Source organism: Rhinopithecus roxellana, chromosome 8, assembly GCF_007565055.1.
Source record: "Rhinopithecus roxellana isolate Shanxi Qingling chromosome 8, ASM756505v1, whole genome shotgun sequence".
In the NCBI taxonomy this organism is placed as follows: Eukaryota; Metazoa; Chordata; class Mammalia; order Primates; family Cercopithecidae; genus Rhinopithecus; species Rhinopithecus roxellana.
The window spans coordinates 5,610,254-5,616,179 of NC_044556.1; positions in this window are offsets into that span (position 1 = coordinate 5,610,254).

The following is a 5,926-nucleotide window of genomic DNA, read 5'->3' on the forward strand; positions in this document are numbered from 1 at the left end:
ACCAGCCTGGGCATATGGTGAGATTTCATCTTTACAAAAAAATTTTTTTTTTTTTTTTTTTTTTTTTTTTTTTTTTTTTTTTTTTTGAGACGGAGTCTCGCTCTGTCACCCAGGCTGGAGTGCCCGATCTCAGCTCACTGCAAGCTCCGCCTCCCGGGTTTACGCCATTCTCCTGCCTCAGCCTCCGGAGTAGCTGGGACTACAGGCGCCCGCCACCTCGCCCGGCTAGTTTTTTGTATTTTTAGTAGAGACGGGGTTTCACCGTGTTAGCCAGGATGGTCTCGATCTCCTGACCTCGTGATCCGCCCATCTCGGCCTCCCAAAGTGCTGGGATTACAGGCTTGAGCCACCGCGCCCGGCCTACAAAAAAAATTTTTAAATTCAGCCAAGCATGGTGGTGGCATTCACTTGTAATCCCTGCTACTTGAGAGGCTAAGGTGGGAGGATTACCTGAGTTCAGTAGGTTAAGGACTGCAGTGATCCATGATCATGTCACTGCATTCCAGCCTAGACAACAGAGTGAGACCCTATCTCAAACAAACAAACAAACAAACAAATTAAACAGAATTACCATATGATCCAGACATTCCACTTTGGCATATATATCCAAAAGTGTTGAGAGCAGGTGCTCAAAGAAATATTTCTACACCAATGTTTATCTCACTAGTATTCACAATAGCCAATCCCTGCCCAACTGCAATTTTAACACACTTGATTGTTTGAAACATAGCCTGAACAAGCTTATTTTTAGCCATTTCAAGTGTACCTTCTTTGAAAACCCCATCCCCCTGCTGTCCTACAGAGCTTTTTATTTTTTATTATTTTTGTTTTTGTTTTTTTGTTTGTTTTTTTGAGACAGAGTCTCACTCTGTTGCCCAGGCTGGAGTGCAGTGGCAAGATCTCAACTCACTGCAACTTCCGGCTCCCGGGTTCGAGTGATTCTCCTGCCTCAGCTTTCTGAGTCGCTGGGATTACAGGCGGACGCCACCATGCCCGGCTAATTTTTGTATTTCTTAGTAGAGATGGGGTTTCACCATGTTGGTCAGGCTGGTCTCGAACACCTGTCCTCGTGATCCGCCCCCCCTGCTCTCCCAAAGTGCTGGGATTATAGGTATGAGCCACTTCGCCGGCCCTTCAGAGCTTTTTAACTGGAACATATGCTGCCAGTCTGGTGAGTATCATCATTTAGTTATTTATAAGCACCCTCTTTGATTCCCTTTCTCCTCCAGGAGTCTCTCTTCCTTTCCACCCTTTCTGAGAAGCAACCCACAGGTAGAAGCCTGTGAATACTGGCCGGGTGCGGTGGCTGAAGCCTGTAATCCCAGCACTTTGGGAGGCCGAGACGGGCGGATCACGAGGTCAGGAGATCGAGACCATCCTGGCTAACATGGTGAAACCCCGTCTCTACTAAAAATACAAAAAACTAGCCGGGCGAGGTGGCGGGCGCCTGTAGTCCCAGCTACTTGGGAGGCTGAGGCAGGAGAATGGCGTGAACCCGGGAGGCGGAGCTTGCAGTGAGCCGAGATTGCACCACTGCACTCCAGTCTGGGCGACAGAGCGAGACTCCGCCTCAAAAAAAAAAAAAAAAAAAGAAAGAAAAAAAAGAGAAACCTGTGAATACTCTCTTGCTGTTTGCTCCCTCCCCCACTGCTAACCTGTCAAAGCACATCCCAAATAAAGCTTGTGTGCTACTGCCGCCTTGTAGGTACATCTTTTTCCTTACTCATCCAAGAAATCACTTGAACACCTTACATACATGTATGGTTTTATTTTTCACATTTAGATCACTAGTCCATTTGAAGTATATTGTTGTATATGCTGTGAAGTATAGATTTAATTTCATCTTTTCTCTGATGGCTAACCAACTGTCTTAGACTTTCCATTACAAATGGCATTTTTTACTCTATGGATCTGAAACAACACTTTTTTTTTTTTTTTTTTTTTTTGAGACGGAGTCTGGCTCTGTCCCCCAGGCTGGAGGTGCGGTGGCCGGATCTCAGCTCACTGCAAGCTCCGCCTCCCGTGTTCACGTCATTCTCCTGCCTCCGCCTCCCAAGTAGCTGGGACTACAGGCGCCCGCCACCTCGCCCGGCTAGTTTTTTGTATTCTTTAGTAGAGACGGGGTTTCACCGTATTAGCCAGGATGGTCTCGATCGCCTGACCTTGTGATCCGCCCGTCTCGGCCTCCCAAAGTGCTGGGATTACAGGCTTGAGCCACCGCGCCCGACCTATAGTATGTTTTTTATTTATTTTAAAATAATTTAATTCTTTGTCTTGGGTGAAAACTGTCAATAGTATGTTTTAATATCTGTTGCTCATCATTGCTTTTGTTTTAGTTTTCCTTTTTTTTTTTTGACACAGTCTCCCTCTGTCCCAGGCTGGGGTGCAATGGCGTGATCTCAGCTCACTGCAACCTCCGCCTCCCGGGTTCAAGTGATTATCCTGCCTCAGCCTCCCGAGTAGTTGGGACTACAGGCATGTGCCATGATGCCCAGCTAATTTTTGTATTTTTAGTAGAGACAGTTTCACCATGTTGGCCAGGATGGTCTTGATCTCCTGACCTTGTGATCTGCCTGCCTCAGCCTCCCAAAGTGCTGTGATTACAGGTGGGAGCCACAGTGCCTGGCCTTGTTTTTGTTTTGTTGCTTATTATCAGATTTTCTTCTTCCATATAAACTTTTAGTATCAATGTACCTAACTCCAGAAAAACTTTGGTATTTTTATTGGGATTATGTTACATTTCTGAATAAACTTGAGGAGAATGTCTGGTATTAGTGCTATTTTACAACGTAGGAAATGTGGTCCTGGCCCATGTGGTAAGATCAGAAAAATAACAATAGAAATACATATTTTTGGCCAGGCATAGTGACTCACACTTGTAATCCCAGCATGTTGGGAGGCCCAGGTGGGCGGATCATGAGGTCAGGAGTTCGAGACCAGCCAGGCCAATATGGTGAAACCATGTCTCTACTAAAAATACAAAAATTAGCTGAGCATCGTGGCGTGGGCTTGTAGTCCCAGGTACTCGGGAGGCTGAGAGAGAAGAATCGCTTGAACCAGGGAGCAGAGGTTGCAGTGAGCCAAGATTGTGCCAGTGCGCTCCAGCCTGGGCAACAGAGCGAGACTCCATCTCAAAAAAAAAAAAAAAAGAAAGAAAAAAGAAAAAAGGATTTTTTTTTTTTAAAAAGTTTTTGCTGGCTGGGCGCGGTGGCTCAAGCCTGTAATCCCAGCACTTTGGGAGGCCGAGACGGGCGGATCACGAGGTCAGGAGATCGAGACCATTCTGGCTAACACGGTGAAACCCCGTCTCTACTAAAAAAAAATACAAAAAACTAGCCGGGGGAGATGGCGGGCACCTGTAGTCCTAGCTACTCGGGAAGCTGAGGCAGGAGAATGGCATAAACCTGGGAGGCAGAGCTTGCAGTGAGCTGAGATCCGGCCACTGCACTCCAGCCTGGGCGACAGAGCTAGACTCCGTCTCAAAAAAAAAAAATTTTTTTTTGCTGTGTTGCTCAGGCTGGTCTCCAACTCCTGGCCTCAAACGATCCTCCCATATTGGCCTCCCAAAGTGCTGGGATTACAGGCATGAGCCAGCGTGCCCAGCCAGAAATACATACTTGATGAAGACCAAAAAAAATCAAGATTTATATAGAAAAGTATTATTTTATTGAAAATGTGGCCATGCGCAGTTGCTCATGCCTATTGTAGGGAAAAGAGAGATCAGACGGTTACTGTGTCTACGTAGAAAAGGAAGACATAAGAAACCCCATTTTGATCTGTACCCTGAACAATTGTTTTGCCTTGAGTTTTGCTGTTAATCTGTAACTTTAGCTCCAACCTTGTGCTCACAGAAACATGTTTTGTATGGAATCAAGGTTTAAGGGCTCTAGGGCTGTGCAGGATGTGCCTTGTTAACAGTATGTTTACAGGCAGTATGCTGGGTAAAAGTCATCGCCATTCTCCATTATCGATTAACCAGGGGCACAATGCACTGCGAAAAGCCACAGGGACTTCTGCCCAGGAAAACTGGGTATTGTCCAACGTTTCTCCCCACTGAGACAGCCTGAGATATGGCCTCGTGGGACGGGAAAGACCTGACTGTCCCCCAGCCTGACATCCATGAAGGGTCTGTGCTAAGGAGGATTAGTAAATAAGAGGAAGGCCTCTGTCTCCTGCATGCCCCTGGGAACGGAATTCTTGGTATAAAACTCGATTGTACATTTGTTCTATTTTGAGAGAGGAGAAAATTCCCTTGTGGCTAGAGGCGAGACATGCTGGTGTCAACGCTGCTCTGTTATTCTTTACTACACTGAGATATTTGGGTGGAGAGAAGCATAAATCTGGCCTACGTGCACATCCAGGCATAGTACCTTCCCTTGAACTTATTTGTGACACAGATTCCTTTGCTCACATATTTTCTTGCTGACCTTCTCCCCACTATCACCCTATTCTCCTGCCGTATTCCCCTTGCTGAGATAGTGAAAATGGTAATCAATAAATACGGAGGGAACTGAGAGACCAGTGCTGGTGCGGGTCCTCTGGATGCTCAGTGCGGGTCCCCTGGGCCCATTGTTCTTTCTCTATACTTTGTGTCTTATTTATTTTCTCAGTCTCTTGTCCCACCTGACGAGAAACACCCACAGGTGTGGAGGGGCTGGCCCCCTCACCTATACTCCCAGCATCCTGCCTGGCTGAGTTAGGTGAATCACAAGGTCAGGAGTTTGAGACCAGCCTGGCCAACATGGTGAAACACCCTCTCTACTAAAAATAGAAAATATTAGCTGAGTGTAGTGGCAGCCACCTGTAATCCCAGCTACTTGGGAGGCTGAGGCAGGAGAATCGCTTGCACCCGGGAGATGGAGGTTGTAGTGAGCTGAGATCGCGCCACTGCACTTCAGCCCGGGCGACAGAGTGAGACTTCATCTCAAAAACAAACAAACAAAAAAAAAGTAAAAAGAAAACACAATGGAAACAGGAGGTTCTATAAAATAAAAAATGAAAAAATATGCTGGGTGCGGTGGCTCACGCCTGTAATCCCAGCACTTTGGGAGTCCAAGGCGGGTGGATCACGAGGTCAGGAGATTGAGACCATCCTGGCTAACACGGTGAAACCCCGTCTCTACTAAAAACCCAAAAAAATTAGCCTGGTGTGGTGGCGGGCGCCTGTAGTCCCAGGTATTCGGGAGGCTGAGGCAGGAGAATGGCGTGAACCCGGGAGGGGGAGCTTGCAGTGAGACGAGACTGCACCATTGCACTCCAGCCTGGGGGACAGAGGGAGACTCCGTCTGAAAAAAAAAAAAAAAAAAAAAAAAAGAAAAGAAAAAATAAAGGCACACAGAAAGAATGACTGAATGGAAGAGATAGACCATGCCATTCACTGGTCTATCACTGGCAGGTTTATCAATATGGAAGATTCATGGAAAGGCTCCAGGGACATGAGTAGTGGCATACAAAAAAGCTTTACATAGACACACACACACACACATACATACATATATATTTTTTGAGACCAAGTCTCACTCTTGTGCCCCAGACTGGAGTGCAGTGGCACAATCTCGGCAACCTCTGCCTCCCGGGTTCAAGCGATTCTCCTGCCTCAGCCTCCTGAGTAGCTGGGATTACTGGCGCCTGCCACCACATCCAGCTAATTTTTGTATTTTTAGTAGAGACGGGGTTTCACCACATTGGCCAGGCAGTTGTCAAACTCCCGACCTCAGGTGATCCGCCCGCCTCGGCCTCCCAAAGTGCGGGGACTACAGGCATGAGCAGCGGCGCCTGGCCATATATATATATTTTAATAGGGACAGGGTCCAGCCCAGTGCGGGCCTGGGCAACAAGAGCGAAACTCTGTCTCAAAAAAAAAAAAAAAAAAAAAAAGAAAGAAAAAGAAAGACACTCGGTCTTGCTATTTTGCTCAGGCTGGTCT